General features: G+C 40.9%; 1 long non-coding RNA gene across 1 annotated transcript in view; it reads left to right on the top strand.

The window, feature by feature from the left end:
* Positions 1-22,858, top strand: part of LOC121816292 (uncharacterized) — a 46,614-nt gene extending 23,756 nt beyond the window's left edge. The window contains exon 3 of the long non-coding RNA XR_006055805.2: positions 1-22,858. This exon is cut by the window's left edge and continues 7,756 nt beyond it. This is a non-coding gene — a long non-coding RNA (uncharacterized LOC121816292).

Raw genomic sequence — 22,858 nt, 5'->3', positions numbered from 1 at the left:
TGGCAGGGATAAGACCTGGCAGGGGAGCACGACTTCCAGGTCATTTGCTTGTGGCCTCTCCCTGGGGGATTGGCTGGCCTCCATCACTGGACGCACTCTGTAGAGGTCAGGGGACGTGGAAAGTATGAGTCCTGGCATGTCCTCCTAGCTCAGCTGTGTGTCGCTGGGAAAGGAACGTGCGTTCTCTGAATTTCTGAGTTCAGATTCTCCAACTGCAACATGAGGGTCTAGGACCTGAGTCCAGGCCCTAAGATCTTATGCCCTGGGACTCTATGGTTCTCTTATATGCCTTACGTAGACTTTCTGGAAATTCTTTTTATGATCAAAGTACGACACAGTTCTGTTCACTGTCCCTGTGGCCGCCACCTAGGCCACCTCCTGGTCTTCTTACTTGGATCCCTGACTGCAGTAGCCTCCACATGACCCATCGCTCTCTCTTCTGCCCTCCACAGCTCGTTCTTAGTAGAGTGATCTCACTCAAATCCCACCTACCACTCCATTCACTGTCTCCCATCTTCTCCCTGTCTTTGCAATGCCCTCCAACCCTGAGGATCTGACCCGGGTTTGCTTCTCTGATCCCACCACCCACCAGCTCCCGCGTGACTATTTCCATCCAGTTGTACAGCCACCCTTCTTTCCTTGATTGTCCCTCCTCACATCTCCACGCACCAATGGTTTCCCAACAGTGGAGTGCTCTTCACACTCCTTACCCACTCCTGCCACACTCCAGGCATCTGAACGGCTCACACTCACCTTCTAATCTCTATGCAAGTGTCACCTCCTCCATGAAGTCTTCCCTGATTATGATATTTAAAATTGCATCAATCTCACAGTGGTTTCCAGTCCCCTTATTCTGCTGTCTACGTCCCACAGCACTGAACTTCCAGCATATAATACAATTCACATATGGATTATATTTTTTCTTATCTTCCCCTAACAGAAGATAAGCTCCATGTGGCAAGAATCTTTGCATATATACACATTTTTTTTTAACTGTTGTATCCCCAGTGACTGAAGAGTTCCTGGTTCAGATAGATGCTCCACAGAAACCTGCTAAATGAATTAATGAATCCTGGAAACTCTTACTTCATACTTGGCATGTTCTTGGGTTTGAGTGATGCTCATACCTGGTGGCAGGGAAAGCCCAGGAAGAGAGAACACCTCTGTATTGGAAGGCAGACAGCATCTGTGCACAGAGAAGGTGGCTGCACGGTTCCTAAGTGGATGAAATGGTCATAATTGGGTATCTGTACCTTGCATTCTGTCATGCCTGTGGTCCTGGTGTTTGCTGGCCTTCCTGCTTCAGCATCTGTGTCTCTGCTTGAATGCTTTCTCTGCCCAAAGAAGCATGGGTAGGACCCATGAGCAGGCGTGGGCTCAAAGTTCCAGGGAGTTAATGTCCCCAGGAATTATGAGAAATGGGAGGTGATGGCTAACCACCCCAGCTTCCCTGCCCTTGGGAGTGACTATTTTCAACCATGTTAAAAATGGTTCCCTGATCCCAGAGGTCAGAGATGGGTTTGAGCTCCCTTTGCCTGGGTGACCTGCTCATAAATATATGTTTTGTTTCACTGATTTCCATCTCTTTCCAGTGTTTCTTCCTCATTGCCTTGCTCAACCACTCCCCCAGTCATCATGGTTTCCTGTTCTGTGCTTAGTTACTAAATCGTGTCTGACCCTTTGCAACCCCATGGACTGTAGCCTGTCAGGCTCCTCTGTCCATGGGGATTCTTCAGGCAAGAATACTGGAGTGGGTTGCCATGCCTTCCTCCAGGGGATCTTCCCAAGCCAGGGATTGAACCCAGGTCTCCAGCATTGATTGCAGGCTGATTCTTTACCAACTGAGCTGCCAGGGAAGCCCAGTTTCCTGTGATCACCTCTTAAGTAAACTGTATTCCTGTCTCATGGACCACTTCCCAGGGAAACCAAATGAAATGAATGCTTATCAGCATGTAACAGAGACCCTCCTTCTCCCTCGTGTGTCTTTCAGGGCCTCTGTGTGTCAAGCAGATCCATTCCCCATGCAATTTAAGTCATGGTCAGGTCATCCCCAAACCCTTAGCTACTTTAGGACCCAAGGTTCCAGCTTATGGAGGCAGGCTGCCATGCAATGGTTAAAACCTCAGACTACTGAGTACCTGGGTTCAAGTTCTGACTATGACTTGCCAGTTGTATGACCTTGGGCATATTACTAACCTTTCTCTTCCACAGTTCTCTCATCTGAAAAACTCTCCTAATAGTGCTGTTCCTTGAGGTTTCCAAGAGGATTAAATGAGCTCACATTTGCAAAGCTCTCTGATCAGTGCCTGGCTCAAAACAGGTGCAAGAGAATGCTAAATAATTAAATTCCCATCTTGCCAACAAGAAACTAAAGCAAAGTTTGAATTTAAGGTCATATAATGGAGACACTTAGGAACTGAAAACCCAAGTACAGTGTGATATTTGTTACATTTAAATCAATTAAAAAAAAATGGAGCCAAGTGCCTACGTCTTCTTAAGACATATTCTGTAATGAAGATTAGGAGATTTTTCTTTTGTATAATTACTAGGAGCTAATTAGTGGAAAGGCATAAGCAATTAAATATGTGGTACAAGTTAATTTGAAACAATATTAGCTTTATACATTTGAATTGCTTCATAACTTCATAGAAAAAAGTCCTATGGATTAACATTTCAGTCTCTCCCTAACCCACTTTGCCCCAGTACTGTAATCCTCAAAAATGTGAACAAGTTTTTTTTGCAGAGGAAAGCAAATCACTTTGCTCAGTTTCCATGGAACCATGTAGGAAAGGATTTAGGTTACATGTTGCTAGAAGGAATTCCATCCAGATGTACGCCAGATATTTTTCTGATTAATGTGGGGAATCAGGATTAAAGTTCATTCTATGTGAGATTTAAGTTATGCTTGGAAAACATCCTTGTCCAAAAATGGATTCCCTACTAGACTATATTAGTGTTTGCTGCTGCTGCTGCTAAGTCACTTCAGTCGTGTCCGACTCTATGCAACCCCATAGATGGCAGCCCACCAGGCTCCCCCGTCCCTGGGATTCTCCAGGCAAGAACACTGGAGTGGGTTGCCATTTCCTTCTCCAATGCATGAAAGTGAAAAGTGAAAGTGAAGTTGCTCAGTCGTGTCTGACTCTTTGTGACCCCATGGATGGCAGCCCACGAGGCTCCTCTGTCCATGGGATTTGCCAGGCAAGATTACTGGAGTGGGGTGCCATTGCCTTAGTGTCTAAAGTTCTACGATTAGAGATTTATTTCTTTGTTAGTTTAATTCAAACAATTCATCAAATATCATTTATGAAACAGTGAGTGGGTTATGCACCAGATAAGACTTGTCTGTTTCTAAGTCCCACACAACATGCAAATATTTCTGAGCAGGTGACGCATTATGCAGTTATCCACAATGAATATTTCAGTGGAGGTTAGCTTAATGGGCCTTTTTTCAATTGTGACAGGTGCCTGAGAATACAAGGGAATAAGTCACAAAGCTCAGGTGATGGACAGGGAGACGGTGGTGAAAGGTGTCAGTGTTAAAAATAGAAATTTTGTTGGACAGGTGTCATGGACCATGGCTGTGCTAGGGATGCTGATCAGCCATTGTGATGGGCTCCTGAGGCAACCTTGAAGGTACAAAGAGGCAGGCAGAGGAGAGGGGCATTGCTTCACTCCATGTGGTTCTAAGGGTCTTTGTTGGGCCAAAATGGGAAAGAATGGACACTCACCTCCCTTGCTTCACTTTTGGGTAGGAGAGTAACCCAGAGCATAGCAAGATGGAAAATCTTTCTTTACCACACAGAATTTTTAATCAATGTAAATGGAAATTCTTTGTAGAAATGAAGTTGCAGTTAGTGTTCAAGGTTACTAAATTACGTTCTACCATAAAAATGCAAGTCCCATGACAATCGTAGGCTTATAAATATATCTTTGGTGGAGGAGAATTACTTAATGATGTATAATTATATTTATATATCATTGTATGAAGGTTCATAACTTTTACTTATCATACAGTGACCTGCTTAGAAGTACAAATTGGCATTATTGAAGTTAAATAATAACAAATATGGAAGAAACAAGAAGATTTTAATCTTTGTATCACTTGCACCTTCCCTCCCTCTCCCTCCCCATTTTGTGGTCGTTCATTCCCTAGGCATTTATTGAACATTTACCGTAAGGAACTTAGCCTCCCTTGATACCTCCCTTATTCTGCCACCTGGGTATCAAAAGGATAACACACCTTTAGCATCTGTTTCAGATGCTATTATATCAAACACCTGTTGTTTCCATTATTCAAAAAAGTGGACAGTTTCTCTTTTGATGAAAAACTGAGATCTGAGCTTTTACTAATTACCTCATAGAACTCATTTCCAAAAGATATAAGAAAAGCCAAATATCAATCCCAAAATATTTAAGGCATAGGGACTAATGCCAAACCGTTATTGCCAATTAAACTTTTAATCTTCCAATTTATTACACTCAATATTTATGACACTGGTTTTATTGCTATGAAGTCTATGATTTCTGTGATATGGCTTTATCTTATAGCATTGGTTCAGCTTTTTTACAGACCACATCCTGTCAAGATTCAAATCTGGAGCCTGCCACTAAACAACAAAATGACTTCAGCCAAATTATGTGACCTTTTGATCTCAGTTTCTTCCTCTGCAAAATGAGGATGATAATACGTGTCATGCCAGGGGGCTGTGAGGAATATACTAATTAAACAAAATGATGTCCAGAAGGTGCCTGGTACAGCTCTGGGTACAGGATTCATACTCGATCAGCATTGTTTACAATCCCGTTCCCAAATTTGGAGGTTCCTGGGAGACTTACATTCTTGATTCCTTTTTCTACGAGGCATGAGTGGAGGTAGGCTGACACCTCAGCTAACCCCTCCTCTGAGGTCATTTCCTATAGCTTTACAGGAGGGCCAAGTGCTACTCTTTTCCTTAAAGTTCCCCCTGAGCCCCTCTCCTCAAAGCTGTGTTTCTAAATCAGAAAAGAAAAGCTGGAGAAACTGCTCTCTCCCCATTTTACCATGGCAACCAGCTGTTTCTAGAGAAGCTTATCCCCTTTCCTCCTATCAACTGAAAATATGCTGTTTACAGTCACTCCCTTCTTTTCTCCCCCCACCCAGATGGGATCATTTTAGCCATTTGGCTGAATCCTCTCTAGTTTATACAAGAAATAAATACCTTTAGATGGAAACTCTGTTTATATTTTAATGTATTTTTGATCTCTGCCTCTCTGTCCATAAATGAAAAATAAGACAAAAATAAATAAATAAAGGTTTTGAGGCTAACCAGGTTGTTTAAACAAGCCCATTTGTTGTAAATCTCCTCTTATGATGGAGGGTCCCAGCCTCTACATTCTGACACTGTGTGGAGCCTTGACTTCCACCGTGTATCTGCTGCTGGACTTGTGTTCCAGGCAGGGCCAGGATGGGGTGGCAGTCCATTCCCACAAGGATCACGAGCTTGATGTACAGCTTAGCCATCAGTCTCATGAGAGTCTTCATTATTTTTGATCCAGGGACCCACATTTTCATTTCATTCTAATCCAGGGCCCATGGATTAGATAGCCAGTCCACTTCTAGGGCACCCCCCCCACCCGCCTCTGCCACCCCCAGCCCTGTCTACCATCTGACCACCTGCTGCCTCTGTAGGCAACTTCCAGAACTGCTGTGGCTGCCACACCAGGCCTTCCACCAAGACAAGTCTGGGATCAGACTTAAATACACTTTTATTGCATCTGACTCCAGCTTGTGTGGGGGGCGGGGGTTGAGGGTTACTCAGTGCCTTTCCTGTTTGCACTGTTTTCATCTCTTTTAAACCTTGTAAAATGAAAATGGGAATAAGCAATAAAATACCAAAATATGTTTGTTCACCCCAGCTTTCCAGTTGTAGTTGATTTAGCAAGGCAAGGCAATTTTTGATCAGCTTTCTTATTACAGAGGAGCATGTGAGATGGACGCCAGGGTTTATCTAAAGGAAGAGAATTCACTGCCCCCAGAGCTGCAAATGCCTCTTGTTTGAAGGATGACGTTTACTGTAAAACAAATACAATATTTTGCCTGTCAGGTGCAGAATAAAAGCGCATTACTTCCATCTCACTGGGTAGCACCCCCTGATAAGCTGGCTGTGGAATAATTAAGATATTCTGAGTTGATGTCTTCTGAGATCCTTTGTCAGAATGCTCACCAATCTAAAAAAGCTTGGAGAAATGACAACTGGCTGAATTACTGAATTGGAAATAAAGACATATAATGTTAAGACCCCAGGAATCAGAAACTTACATCAGGTAAACATTTTCTAATAAAGATCATGGTAATTTGATTCAACAACAAAAACACATGTACATGAGCATTCATGAGAATGTGCAGAGGATCCAACTAAGCGAAGGTGAAGGACTGCAGTACAGAAACTCTAGGGCTGCCAGGAGGAGCAATCAGCCACATCCCAGCAAATAAGGCAAAGACTTACTTAAAATGAGACCCATATTTTCCTTTAAATTATTTTTTGGTTAATATGGGAAAGTTTGGAGTGGAGTTGTGCTGCTCCTGTAACTGGGAAGAACAGCTCTGACTCCATGTTGGATCTGTTTCTTTTACTCTAACTTTCATATTCTTCTGCTTTGAGTCAAGAATGTGGCTTATATCTGTGTTGATATAACACAGTGTTGTGAAGTGATTGTCCTCCAATTAAAAAAGAGAGAGAGAGAACAAGATGGCGGAGGATCAGGTGGATGTGCAGTACATCTCTCTCCACAGATACATTAGGGATACACCTTCAGACACAGAAGTGCCTTCAGAGCACCAGCTGAGAGCAGACAGGAGTACCTGACCAGTGGAAAAGAATATAGAGAAACACACAAAACTCGAGATCAAGACCTGAGCCTTTGGAGTGGGAGCACTGACTCTAAGACCCTAGACTACCAGAGAGCTAACTCTAGGGAGTATCAAATAGTGAGAACTCACACAGAGGAAGCCACTTGAATACAAGACCCAGCTTCAACCAACCTCCAGTAGCACCCTGTGCAGGATTCCTCATCTAAACAACAAACAAAGCAAAAATACAAACCCAATCATCAGCAGACAGGATTACCACATCACTCAGCCTTCCCCATCAGAGGAAAAACAAACAAACAAGCTAAAAAGAAAAGCTCAGCACATATCTCACCCTACACGAAGCTTACACAAACCACTGGACCAAACTTAGGAGGGCAGAAACCAAAAGGAAGAAAGAATTCAACCCTGAAACCTTGGAAAAGGAGACCTCAAACACAATAAGTTAAAAAATAAAAGTGAAAAGGCAGGGAAGGAAGGAACAAATGAAGGAACAAACTAGAAACACAGAAATGCAAATAAAAGAAGAGGAAATAGGCAAATTACTTGAAAAAGAATTCAGAATAATGATAGTAAAGATGATCAAAAACCTTGAAAACAAAATGGAGAAAATGCAAGAATCAATTAGCAAAGATCTGGAAGAATGAAAGAATAAACATACAGAGACAAACAACACAATAACTGAAATTAAAAATACTCTGGAAGGAATCAATAGCAGAAAATCTGAAGCAGAAGATAAAATGGTAGAAATAACTTCTGAAAAGCAGAATAAAATAAAAAGAATGAAAAGAACTGAGGATGGTCTCAGAGACCTCTGGGACAATATCAAATGCACCAATATTCAAATTATAGGGGTCCCAGAAGAAGAAGAGCAAAAGAAAGGGTATGAAAAAACATTTGAAGAGATTATAGTTGAAAATTTCCCCAGCATGGAAAAGGGAATAGTCAATCAAGTCCAAGAGGCACAAAGAGTCCCATATGGGATAAACCCAAGGAGCAACACACCAAGACACATACTAATCAAACTAACAGAGACTAAACAGAAAGAATATTAAAAGCAGCAAGAGAAAAGCAACAAGGAACATACAAGGGAAACCCCACACATTTAAAAGCTGATCTTTCAGCAGAAACTCTGCAGGCCAGAAGGGAATGGCAGGATGTATTTAAAGTACTGAAAAGGAAAAATCTACAACCAACATTACTGTACCCAGCAAGGATCTCATTCAAAATTGATGAACAAATAAAAAGCTTTTCAGACAAGCAAAAGTTAACAGAATTCATTACCACCAAACCAGCTTTACAACAAATGTTAAATGGACTTATATAGTCAAGAAATACAAGAGAAGAAAAATGACCTAAAAAATCAACCCCAAACAATTAAGAAAATGGCAATAGGAACATATATATCAATAATTACTTTAAATGTAAATGGATTAAATGTTCTAACCAAAAGACACAGACTGGCTGAATGGATACAAAAATAAGACCCATATATGTGCTGCCTAATTTGAGTGTGGCTCAGAGGTTAAAGTGTCTGCCTGCAATGTGGGAGACCTGGATTCGATCCTTGGGTCTGGAAGATCCCCTGGAGAAGGAAATGGCAATCCACTCCAGTATTCTTGCCTGGAGAATCCCATGGACAGAGGAGCTTGGTGGGCTACAGTCCACGGGGTTGCAAAGAGTTGGACACGACTGAGCGACTTCACTTTCTTCAGTTTCACTTTCATGTGCTGTCTGCAAGAAACCCACTTCAGACCTCAAGCCACATGTAGACTGAAAGTTAGAGGATTGAAAAATATATTCCATGCAAATCAGAAGCAAAAAAAGCTGGAGTAGCAATCAAAACAAAATAGACATTTTTGTTAGACAAAATAGTATCAGACAAAATAGACATTAAAATAAAGAATATTACAAGAGATAAGGAAGGACACTAAATAATTATCAAGGAATCAATTCAAGAGGAAGACATAACAACTGTCAATATCTATGCACCCAACATAGGAGCACCCCAATACATAAAACAAATGCTAACAAACATAAAAGGAGAAATTGACAGTAACACAGTAATAGTAGGAGACTTTAACACCCCACTCACACCAATGGACAAATCATTAAAACAGAAAATTAATAAGGAAACACAAGTTTTAAATGATACATTAGATGAGATGAAGCTCATTGATATCTTCAGGACATTCTATCCAAATGCAGAAGAATACACCTTCTCAAGTCCACATGGAACATTCTCCATGTTAGATCACATCTTGGGTCACAAATCAAACCTCTGTAAATTTAACAAAATTGAAATCACATCAAGCATCTTCTCCAACCATAATGGTATGAGACTAGATATCAATTATAAGAAAAGAAAAAACTGTAAGAAACAAAAACTCATGGAGATTAAACAATACATTTCTAAATAACCAACAAGTTACTGATGAAATCAAAAGGGAAATTAAAAAAAAGTTTTAGAAACAAATGACAATGAAAACACAACTCAAAACCTATGGGATGCAGCAAAAGCAGTTGTAAGAGGGAAGTTTATAACAATGCAGTCCTACCTCAAGAAATAAGAAAACCATTGAATAGGCACCCTAAATTTACACCTAAAACAACTGGAAAAAGGAGAACAAAACCCCCCAAAATTGGTAAAAGGAAAGAAATCATAAAGATCAGAGCAAAAATAAAAAGAAATGAAAGAACAATACTAAAGATTAATAAAAACTAAAAGCTGGTTCTGTGAGAAGATAAACAAAACTGACAAGCCTTTATCCAGACTCATCAAGAAAAAAAAAGAATCAAGTCAACAAAATTAGAAATGAAAAAGGAGAGGTTACAAGAGACAATGCAGAAATACAAAGGATTATAAGAGACTATTATGAATAACTATATGGCAATAAAATGGGTAGCCTGGAAGTAATGGGCAGATTCTTAGAAAAGTTCAATCTTCTAAGACTGAACCAGCAAGAAATAGAAATTATGAGCAACCCAATTACAAGCACTGAAATAGACACTGTGATAAAAAAATCTCTCCCAAAAAACAAAAGCCCAGGGCTAGATGGCTTCACAGGAGAATTCTATCAAGCATTTAGAGAAGAGCTAATGCCTATTATTCTAAGTCTTTCAAAAAATTGCAGAGGAAGGAACACTTCCAAACTCATTCTACATGGCCACCATCACCTGATAGCAAAACCAGAAAAAGACAACACAAAAAAAGAAAACTACAGGCCAATATCATTGATGAACATAGATGCAAAAATCCTCAACACAATTTTAGCAAACAGAATTCAGCAACACATCAAAAAGCTCATACACCACGATCAAATTGAGTTTACTCCAGGGATACAAGGATTCTTCAAAATACACAAATCAATCAATGTGATACACCATATTAACAAACGGAAACACAAAACCCATATGATCATTTCAATAGATGCAGAAAATGCCTTTGACAAAATTCAGCACCCATTTATGAATGAAACTTCAAAAAATGGGCATAGAAGGTACCTACCCCAACATAGTAAAGGCCATATATGATAGATCTACAGTAAACATTATTCTCAGTGGTGAAAAGCTGAAAGCATTCCCCCTAAGTTCAGGAACAAGACAAGGGTGTCCGCTTTCACCACTATTATTCAACATAGTACTGGAAGTCCTAGACACAGAAATCAGAGAAGAAAAAGAAATAAAATGAATCCAGATAAGAAAGGAAGAAGTAAATCTCTCAGTAAAGAAGATGACATGGTACTGTACATAGAAAACCCTAAAGATAGTATCAGACAATTACTAGAGCTAATCAGTGAATTTAACAAAGTTGAAGGATACAAAATCAATACACAGAAATCACTTGTGTTTCTATATAGTAACAATGAAAAATCAGAAAGAGCAATTAAGGAATCAATCCTGTTCACCAATGCAACAAAAAGAATTAAATATCCAGGAGTAAACTTATCTAAGGAGGCAAAAGGACTGTATACAGAAACTTATGACACTAATGAAACAAATCAAAGATGACATAAACAGATGGAGAGATATTCCATGTTCCTGGGTAGGAAGTATCAGTATTGTAAAAATGATTATACTACCAAACACAATATACAGATTCAATGCAACCCCTATCAAATTACCAATGACATTTTTCAAAGAACTAGAAAGAAAATTTTCAGAATTCATATGGAAACACAAAAGACCCTGAATAGCCAAAGCAGTCTTGAGAAAGAAGAATGGAGCTGGAGAAATCAACCTTTCTGACTTCAGATTATAGTCATGAAGACAGTACGGTACTGGCCCCAAAACAGAAATATAGACCAATGGAACAAGATAGAAAGACAAGAAATAAACCCATGCATCTATGGGTACCTTATTTTTGAGAAAGGAGCCAAGGATGTACAATGGGGGCAAAAACAGACTCTTCAGTAAGTGGTGATGGGAAAACCGGACAGTTACATGTAAAAGAATGAATTTAGAACACTTCCTAATGCCATACACAAAGATAAACACAAAATGGATTAAAGACCTAAATGTAAGACCAGAAACTATGAAACTCTTAAAGGAAAACATAGGCAGAACACTCAATGACATAAATCAAAGCAAGATCCTCTATGACCCACCTCCTATAGTAACAGAAATAAAAACAAAAGTAAACAAGTGGGACCTGATTAAACTTAAAATCTTTTGCACAGCAAAGGAAACTATAAGCAAAGTGAAAAGACAACCCTCAGAATGGGAGAAAATAGTAGCAAATGAAACAAATGACAAAGGATTAATTTCCAAAATATACAAGCATTTCATACAACTCAACACCAGAAAAACAAACAACACAATCAGAAAGTGGGAAAAGACCTAACGAGACATTTCTCCAGAGAAGACACACAGATGGCTAACAAACGCATGAAAAAGTAGCTCAACACTGCTCATTATTAGAGAAATGCAAATAAAAACAGCGAGATATCACCTCCCACTGGTCAGAATGGCCTTCATCAAAAAGTCTACAAACAATAAATGCTGGAGAGGGTGTGGAGAAAAGGAAATGCTCTTGCACTGTTGGTAGGAATGTAAATTGATACAGCCACTATGGAAGATGGTATGGAGCTTCCTTAAAAAACTAGGAGTAAAACCACCATATGACCCAGCAATCCCACTCCTAGGCATATACCCTGAGGAAACCAAAATTGAAAAAGACACAGGTATCCCATTGGTCATTGCAGCACTATTTACAATAGCTAGAACATGGAAGCAACCTAGATGTCCATCAAGAGATGAATGGATAAAGAAGTTGTGGTACATATACACAATAATATTCCATTGAATATAATTCAACCATAAAAAGGAACAGCTTCGAGTCAGTTCTAATGAGGTGGATGAACCTAAAGCCTACTAGGCAGAGTGAAGTAAGTCAGAAAGAGAAAGATAAATATCATATTCTAATGCATATATATGGAAGCTAGACAAATGGTGCTGAAGAATTTACTTACAGGGCAGCAATGGAGAAATAGACTAGAGAATAGACTAATGGGCATGAGGAGAGGGGAGGAGAGGGTGAGATGTATGGAAAGAGTAACATGGAAACTTACATTGCCATATATTAAATAGATAGCCAATGGGAATTTGCTGTAGGTTCAGGAAACCCAAACAGGGGCTCTGCATCAACCTAAAGGTGTGGGATGGGGAGAGAGATGGGAGGGAGGTTCAAAAGGGAGGGGATATATGTATACCTATGGCTGATTCATGTTGAGATTTGACAGAAAACAGCAAAATTCTGTAAAGCAATTCTCCTTCAATAAAAAAATAATTAATTAAAAAAAGAATGTGACTTATAGCCTGAAATACACAGAATAGTCCATCTTCAAGGATCTGACCTTTGAAGATGTAACAGTTTTCCTTTCATGTAGAGATAAAAAGTTTCAGAACAGATAATAACATTTGTGCTGTTGGAGGTTTATAGGAACATCGTGACCTGACCTAGGTGGACAGCTGCAAGAACAAAGGATTCCAACATCTAGAGGTTTGCAACAACTAACCATGCCCCTCCTTCATCTTCCCTCTAAAAATGTTTTGCTGAAACCCTTCTGGGAGTTTTGGGTTTGGGGAGCATGAGCCATCTGTTCTCCTTGCATGGCCCTCCAATAAACCTTTCTATGCTCCAAATTCCAACATTTCAGTATTTTTGGTTTCACTGTGCAAGGGACACCTGAACTCACACCTAGTAACACTATGATTGCATGTTAAACTTGGTGGGCTTTTTACTTGCTCCTTATGGATGTAAGTTGTTCTTTGTTCATTCTTATTTTCTATGTATTGGGCATTATATCATTCCAGGGGAGGGTTGATGCTGATTGCATTGGATTACATTTTAATCTTATGACTACTGGAAAAACCAGGTGTTCAGTTCAGTTCAGTCACTCAGCCATGTCTGACTCTTTGCGACCCCATGAACCACGGCATGCCAGGCCTCCCTGTCCATCACCAACACCTGGAGTTTACCCAAACTTATGTCTATTGAGTTGGTGATGCCATCCAACCATCTCATCCTCTGTCACCCCCTTCTCCCCCTGCCCTCAATCTTTCCCAGCATCAGGGTCTTTTCAAATGGGTCAGCTCTTCACATCAGGTGGCCAAAGTATTGGAGTTTTAGCTTCAACATCATCCTTCCAACGAACTGTATATTGTTCATTTCAAATCAATTTTCTCCGCTGTTTTTTTCAATAACACAAATCCAATCTAGTAGCTTAGCAATTGGAAACTCATCAGTAGCTTCAACTAATTCCAGTCTAGAATCCTCTATCTGCCAGCAGTGAACAGCAGGTTTGGGTTTGTCGTCTTCCCTTAATTCTTAACTTTATTATTCATTTTGCTTGTGCGTCGCCAGTGAAGGCATCAGATATATTCCTTTCCATTTCTACAATTCCTGTCTCCATCTGCAGTGCTGTGAGCAGGGGCCATACGTGCTGTGTTCATTCTTTATCCACACAACCTACCACAGTACCTGGCAGAAAGAGGGTGCTCATTAAAATAATACTTTTAAATGAATCAGTAATGGAGTATAGCAAAGAACCTTACACATTAATATTGGGAGCTGAAGCTCAATCATTATCCAGATAATAATCTAATATTAAATTGGAGTAAAGTGTATTAGATTAGCAGAGGAAAATGGGGGTCAATGGAAAGAATGTAATGTTTAAGACAGAGGATAGTAGTTTTAAAAAATCTATTTTCCTCCAGCTAACTAGTTTTATAAAATTAATTTTAATGGAATTTTATTTTATGAAATATTATTTATGAAAGTAACACATGAAAGCATTTGCTTTTAAGTGTCTTTAGTGGGGTCTGACATCTCTTTTGTCCATCTTCCGCAGGCTCCAGAGGTAAAGGTTGTTATCAAGTTTTCTGTGCTTCTTTCTAGATTTTTCTGCTTGTGTGGTCCTCCTCTATGGTGATCTACAGAAACTCCCCCCAGGGTACTGCTCCATCCCCGCTCCTGCTACTGTGCAGCCACTGGTGGCGGCATGTTGGGCTGGGGGCTTGAGGTGTCACTGCTTTGGCACGAGGGATCTTCCTGGACCAGGGATTGGTCCATGTCCCCTGCATCGGCAGGCAGATTCTTAACCACTAGACCACCAGAGAAGTCCTCACTTTTGGTTTAATAAGGAAACCACTGGGAGAGCTTGATGCAGCAACCTGTCACCTCAGAGTCAAAGAGATTTAGCTAGGGATGGTCCCCTCCCGCAAAAGATTATACAACATTTCCTAGAATTAACACACAATTAGGGAACTATTAGGTTAATTTGATGAATGATTTGTGTTATAATTTATATCACTGAACTATCATTTTTATCATTTTTTATGCTTATAATTTATTTAGTTTAGAAATAAAAAGAAATGTTTTCCTTTATGTTTTGACTTATAGATAGATTTACATTGTAATTTATATTACAGTGCTGGTTGTTAAGGTTTTAAATATTATCCTTGAGTTATCACTTTATATATAACACTACAGTAGGCCTGTCACTTGTTCTTATACAATTTTAGTGAGTTGCCTAATATGTTTATGCTGTAGTTTCCTATTCTATAAAAGGGCATGGATGATAGTATGTACCCCTTAGGGTTATTGAATGAAATTACTGTATGTAAAAAGTCTAGGTACTCTCTGCCCTTTGGTTGGAACTGATTAAATTCAATTATTATATTTTCATTAGCCCAAGTAGTTGCTTCCATACATCACCTGCAAGTATGTGTCTTGGGAAAGGAAATATTCTCTAGAGCTACAGTGATATTCCCCCTCAAGCTGAAAATTAATAGACTTTTCAGAATTAAACTCTAATTATAATGGACTGGGGTACAGACATTGTAGTGATATCCAGAGCCCCCAGATCTGTCTGGAACTTGATGAAACACAGAAATGTATTTTTTTTAAATGACTTTACCCACCAGGGAAGAGGGGCTCAATTGCAGAAGTATCAGAAAAAGAGTTCATTCAGCATGACAGTCTGTAAGTCCATCCCTGCTGCTGCAAATGGCATTATCTCCTTTTTAATGGCTGAGTAATATTTCATTGAATATATATATATACCACATCTTCCTTGTCCATTCATCTATCATTGGAGATTTCAGTGGACCTAGGGATTTTCATGCTTAGTGAAGTAAGTCAGAGAAGCAGGAATATCATATGACATTCCTTATACGTGGGATCTAAAAAGAAACCATACAAATGAAATTACATATAAAACAGAAACAGACTCACAGACTTAGAGAATGAACTTATGGTTACTAGGTGCAAGTGGTGGTGGGGGGGAGATAAATTGGGAGTTGGGGTTGCTATATACATACTGACTGCCCGCTTAGTCACTTAGTTGTATTAGACTCTTTGGGACCCTTTGTACTCTAGCCTTGCAGGCTTCTCTGCTCATGGAAATTTTTGGTCAGTTATACTGGAGTGAATTGCCATTTCCTTCTCCAGGGATCTTCCTGATCCAAGGATTGAAACTGAGTCTCCTGAGTCTCTTGCATTGCAGGCAGATTCTTTGCAGGTAAATTCCTTACCAGCTGAGCCATCAGGGATTCTCCAATATACACACTACTATTTTTAAAATAGATACCCAACAGGGACATAACTGTTAATGCACAGGGAAGGAACTCTGTTCGATACTCTGTAATAAACTAAGGAAAAGAATCTGAAAGAGAATAAAAATATGTATAGCTGAATCACTTTGCTGTATATCTGAAACTACATTGGTAACCAGCTCTGCATGTGTGCAGTTGTGTCTGACTCTTTGCGACCCCATGGACTGTAGCCCACCAGGCTTCTCTGTCCATGGAATTTCCCAGGCAAGAAACCTACTGGAGTGGGTTGCCATTTCCTTCTCCAGGGGATTCTCCCAACTCAGGGATCAAACAGGAGTATCCTGTATTGGTAGGTGGATTCTTTACCACTGAGCCACCTGGGAAGCCCCTAACCAACTATACTTCAATATAAAATAAAAAATTTAAAAATGTGATTAAAACAAAAAGAAACCTACTAGGGGAATTATCCCAGCCTGGAATAAGTCATCTATGCACCTATTGATTTGGGGACTGGTGTTGGCTGAGGTTGAAATTTTAAGACTGGCCAGAACAGTTTTTTAAAGAAGAGGTTTTTGGAGAAAAAGCCTCTAGGAAGTGAGGCAGGGTGGCTTGGGGAGTTTCTGGAGGAGATGCAAGTGGAGGGAACACAGAGTTTGCAGCCTGGGCTGCGGCAGGAGTGCCTGGGAACTGGGGCTGAGTGGAAGAGTGGAACAGGCAGCCCCTCTAAGATGGGAACCTGGAGGCTAAGTGGTAAAGAATCTGCCTGCCAATGCAGGAGACACAGGCGATGGAGGTTCAACCCCTGGGTGGGATGATCCCCTGAAGGAGGAAGTGGCAACCCACTCCAGAATCCTGGTGGGCTGCTGTCCACGGAGCTGCAGAAGAGTTGGGCCTGACTGAGTGACTGAGCACGGCACCAGCTAAGGTGGGCACCCACTAACAGGGCATGTACTTCTATCTGAGGATTTTAAACAGTTAAAGAATGTGACCTGAGGGTTTAGCCGAATTCAGGATCCTTCTGTCTGTACAGAGGCAGGAGAGTGACGTGCAGGTGGGAAAGCAAGAGATGAAGCTGTTACAAAGCCAGGATGATACCTGGGATAGACAGGTGAATGTAAAGGAAAATTGTTTTCATCTGTTGACTTTGTACATCAATATCTCATGGACTTCATCATTAGGAATCAACATCCAGCACGTAAGCATTTAGAATCATCCACCCAATTCTACAGCAGGTGTGACTTCAGAGGGAAGTGCTCCCTTGTGCAAGCCGTAATTTGTTCTCTTATGGAACTCAGTTTAATTTCCAGTTAGGGAACCATTAACCCCAGTTAAATTTAATCCCAAGGTAAATTTAAACAGCCCGGTGGGTCTGGGCTTTCTCATTCCATTTAGGGAAATTGCCTGCTTCTTCTCACAGTATTTCCTGCTGTACCTTCCTCCCCCTGTACTTGCATTATCTGGGATGTTCTTGGCTGTCACTGATTGCTCATGCTGCTGCTGCTGCTGCTAAGTCGCTTCAGTTGTGTCCGACTCTGTGCGACCCCATAGACGGCAGCCCACCAGGCTCCCCCATCCCTGGGATTCTCCAGGCAGGAACACTGGAGTGGGTTGCCATTTCCTTCTCCAATGCATGAAAGTGAAAAGTGAAAGTGAAGTCACTCAGTCGTGTCTGACTCTCAGCGACCCCATGGACTGTATCCCACCAGGCTCCTCTGTCCATGGGATTTGCCAGGCAAGAGTACTGGAGTGGGGTGCCACTGCCTTCTCCGCTCATGCTAGTATCACTAAGATATCTTCCTTCCTATCTAGACTTCGGACACTGTTCTCTTATATTCTGGGTCCTCCGCCTATCAGAGGGTTTTCCCATCTGTGTCCATCTCACCTGGACATTGTCCCTGGGTGGAGAGAAACAACTGGTTTTATTCTCCCAATTTTCCTAGAGAGTTTTACACATCATTGTCTATGGAAATTTTATCCAGACTGGTGAAGAAAGGAAACTTAAATAGTTTTAAAAAATATTTTATATCTCTGCCACACCCTTCAAAGTTCCATGTATGTATGTGCAGGCATGTGTGTGTGATACCTATATATCAAATGCCAATGAGCAACGGAAGGAATAAACTCCTGATAAAAGCAACACCATGGATAAATTCCACCCCAGACAGTAGGCTAACATCCTGTTGGATGGCACCTAAATAAAACTCTAGACAACACAAACTAATCTATAGAACAGACTTCAGATCACTATTTGTGCATGGATGAGGCTGAAAGGAGTGATTTTAAAAGATCATGAGGAAATTTGGGGGGATGAAGGAGATGGTCATTATTATGATTGTGATGATAGTTTTATGGATTGTCTACATATGTTAACACATAAAATGTCATGATTGAAATATATGCAGTATATGCATGTCAATGATAATAAAGTGATTACAAATTGAATACTTTAAAGGCACCTTCTTAGGGCAACTGTATGATTTTGAGTAGCAACCCAGGAGCCATGAAGACCTGTCTCATGATGTCTACATCTCAAGGCTCTAGTTCATCTATAATGGACTCCATGGGGGAGAACTCTTTTTTTTTTTTCCAATTCTACATGAACTTTAGTGATTGGAAGATGGAGGGGAGAGAGTATATATTGTCTTGTGCTTGCAGATTGAGAGGTCTGGGCTGTGGGGACTGCAGATGGAGAGATCAATTGTCTGAACTCGCTGCCCTGCCACCTCCCCAGCACTCATGGTCCTCGTGTTTGTGAAGGCCATCCATCCTTCATGTCCTGCTCAGTGCCTTGTGAATGCCCTGTTGTTATTCAGCAGCTTAATCATGTCCAACTCTTTACAATCCCACAAACGGCAGCACCAGGCTTCCCTGTCCTTCACGATCTCCTGGAGTTTGCTCAAACTCATGCCCATTGAGTTGGTGATGCCATCCAGCCATCTCATCCTCTGTCACCCCCTGCCCTCAATCTTTCCCAGCATCAGGGTCTTTTCCAGTGGATTGATTCTTTACATCAGGTGGCCAAAGTATTGGAGCTTCAAATTCAGCATCAGTCCTTTCAATGAATATTCAGGGTTGATTTCCTGTAGGACTGATAGGGTTTGATCTTCTTGCTGTCCAAGGGACTCTCAAGAGTCTTCTCCATCACCACAGTCTGAAAGCATCAATTCTTCAGCACTCTCTGGTTGCTTCAAAACCCCACTCTACCCAAATCCAATGATGCCCAGCTTCTCAGCCAGCTGCAGGGGCAGGGTCTGCTGGGCTGAGGTTTGGTGCAGTGAACCACACCCTCCGTGACAGCTGGTCCATGGAGACCACGGGGTCTTTGTTGGTCATCTACCAGGTTGTGGGGTTGTGCAGAGGGCAGGTCTATCCAGCTCTCACTTATACCTCAGAAAGTGTCATCATCGTGAGCTGCGGATTCTCCTGGAGGTGAAGAGGTAGGTGTGCTGCGTCTTTCTGAACAGCCTTGGGAAACAGGGTCACACTTTCTCGTTCATCTTTTGTTGATGAAGAGACTGTTGGGTCTTCCAGTTGCCCAATCTAGTGGCCGTGGAGGCCACAACCATATCCTCCCTTATGGACTCATAAGGCTCAGTAGAGCCTTCCACTGGTCCACCCACAGCTGGGGATGGGGCAGCTTGTGATATGCATTGACTGCATTGCTTTTGTGGATAGCCATGCAGGGGACAAGCAGGAGTCGGCACACACCTGGAAGACGTGTGCCAGCAGCTCTAGGTTGATGTGCAGCCCCTGGCTCCACTCCACCTTCTCCTCCAAGCTCTGTTTTGAAAAACAAAGACTAAGAATTACCTTTTCTCTTTTTGTTGCCTTATTTTATAGTCATATTGATGAGGCAGAAATGATTTAAGTACCAGGGATGGGGGGAAAAAGATGGTGAGCAAAGAAGAGGGAAGCAAGTCAGTTTATTTTTGATGATATTATTCCGCCGCCACTGACTTTTTCTTCAAGGTCGAGGAAAGCTGCTAAACCTTCTTTAATAACAACATCAAGGCTCTGTCACTGTTGGAAGCCTCCAGAACTAGACCCTTGAGAATTGCCTTAGCACCACAGAACTTCCTCTGGGATGGGAGCGCTCCTAAATTTTGCCGGAAGGACAGTTTGTGTTTGCAGCCTCATGGGAGTGTTGCTACAATTATAAATCCCCAAAGCAGAAGTTGGCCTCCTTTATAAATGCCATTTTGACATTCCTCTATATATAAGGTCTAGAAAATTGAGTGATAAAAGTAATCTTTATTGGTTTATTAGTGCAAAATTCCTGGTGCAAACTTTAGCATGAGAACCCTGGGGAGAGCTCTGGGTTATAGGAGAGGAAAGAAAAAAGTGTTCTAAATATAAACATCACCTTGATACTATTTTAAAAGAACTTTGAGGCTTGAGTGACCTCAATCTAACTCCTATCCTAAAATTTCACTGAAGTATTTGATTAAATCGAGCTTCTAATCACCCAGAAGATACTTTCCTGGATCATGGCCATGGCTGACAGAGGTGGGGGTGAAGGAAGTGGGGCAATGTTGAAATATTTATTCCCCAAATCCACTATCTAGGGCAAGTAAGTAGTTTGGGGATAATTCTAGCAATTTTAGTTACGATTTATAAAAGCTTTCATTGAACTTAATATACACACAGAAAAATACACTTATCATAAGTGTATAACTTGATATACTTTCGGAAATCAAGCACACTCATGACACCAGCACCCGATGAACAACAACAACAACAACAACAACAACAACACAGCATTTTCAGCCTTCTAGGACCACACACACACACACACACACACACACACACACACACACTTCTGGTTACTACCCACCTGGTCCTCCCATCGGGCTAACCACTATTCTGACTTTTAACACTACAGATTAGTTTTGCCTGTTTTGGAGTATTAAATAAATAGAATTGTGCAGCTGTTCATTGTTTCTTGCTTCTCTTGCTCAATATTGTGTTTATGAGATTCATCTGTGTTGCATATGACAGTAGGCCATTTATTCTCATTGCCACTGTGTGAACACATTGCATTGATTTTCAATCCATTCTGTTGTCGATGGACATTTGATTTGTTTCCAGACTTTAGCACTTATCAGAAAAGACTTCTATCAGGACTTTGGTGGTTCAGTAACTAAGACTGCATTTCCAAAGCAGGGAGCCTGGGTGCGATTCTTGGTCAGGGAATGATACACCGCATGCTGCAACGAAGTGTTCACGTGCCACAGCCAAGTCCTGGCACAGTCAAATAAACACAATTTTAAAAAAGTTTCTATGGAATTTTATGTGTGAACACAGTCCACACAGTTTTTAACTGGTAATTAGTATATTTATATGTATGAAGTGTGTGTTTCAGCCTTTCACCAATTTTTCTTTTATTGGGTGATCTGTCCTTTTCAAGTTGATGAATAGGAGTTGTTCTAGATCCTGAACATGAGTCCTGCATTAGACACACAAGTTGTGAATAACTTCTCTTCTTCTCTGGGTTGACAACTTTTGAAACTCAGGAGATTCCTACTCCGAGTCTTATGGTTATAGGCTCTGTGGTCTTGGGCCATTTACCTATTTTCTTGATCAAAATGTTCTAATCAGTGAAAGTGAAAGTGAAGTCACTCTGTCGTGGCCGACTCTTTGTGACCCCATGGACTGTAGCCTACCGGGCTCCTCCATCCATGGGATTTTCCCGGCAAAGGTACTGGAGTGGGTGGCCATTTCCTTCTTCTAATCAGTAAAATGACAACTCAGTTTCTTGATTTTTACTTTTCTATTGAGCCTGTATTGCATACATCCTTTTGCAAAGGTTGAGTACAATTGTAAATTAAGATTTTGAGGCTCCTCTCAGCTGGCTCGAACTGGATGAGGAGAAAGGAAAGAGCTACAGTGGACGCAGGTGGCAGTTTTGCAAAACACACTAACCTGCTCCCTTCCTCCCCCTGTTCTAAATCTCTAGCCATGTAGGAAGTAGCTTTGAGAGTTCTGTACTTGGGAAGGAATTCCCATGAGGGAAAATCTACTTCACATGTCTGATGATAATGACCATTTCTGAGTTCTGCTTCACTGGAGTCTCTCTTAAACATTTTACCTTGTGGCCTTGGCTATTTCCTGCTTGACTTGAAGAAGCTGACCTCTATCATATTGTTGCCAAAATAAGCATCTACAACAGTATTGATGCCTGCTTAATAGATTATTTTAAAAAGTGAAAAGAAGATCCTAGCAAAAATGAAATTTAAGTGGTGATTGTGGTAGAATATGTGTGTGGAATTATACTTCCTTAATTTCTCTGGTCTCATGTTGACCTTCTGAGAGGTTATTATTCACATTTCTTCATAAAGATGCCCAAGAAATCAGTGTAAGTCAACAAACTCATATAGAGGCTGGAGTGAGACAGGACTGGTTTTAAAAATATTAATTCTTCATCAAGTTGTATGACTTCTCTATTTTCCCTGTCTGTGAAAATAGAGATGATGCCTTCAGTTTTCAGGATGAAGATTATGGATCTGTACTGGCTAACAAGATAGCCACTAGCACCCGTGGCTCCTCCAAACTGAGATGTGCTGTGCTGCTGCTGCTACTGCTAAGTCGCTTCAGTCGTGTCCGACTCTATGCGACCCCAAAGATGGCCAGCCACCAGGCTCCCCCGTCCCTGGGATTCTCCAAGGAATAACACTGGAGTGGGTTGCCATTTCCTTCTCCAATGCATGAAAATGAAAAGTGAAAGTGAAGTCACTCAGTCGTGTCCGACTTTTACTGACCCCATGGACTGCAGCCCATGAGGCTCCTCCATCCATGGGATTTTCCAGGCAAGAGCACTGGAGTGGGTTGCCATTGTAGGTTTAACTAATGTATTGGATTTTAAAGACTTGGTGTCATTGGTTTCATGTAGATTACACATGGAAAAGATACTACTTTGTATATTTTGTGTTAAATAAAATACAGTACTAAATTTCA

This window comes from Ovis aries, chromosome 13 (genome assembly GCF_016772045.2).
Source record: "Ovis aries strain OAR_USU_Benz2616 breed Rambouillet chromosome 13, ARS-UI_Ramb_v3.0, whole genome shotgun sequence".
Lineage (NCBI taxonomy): Eukaryota > Metazoa > Chordata > Mammalia > Artiodactyla > Bovidae > Ovis > Ovis aries.
This window is presented reverse-complemented; position numbering and strand designations above follow the sequence as displayed.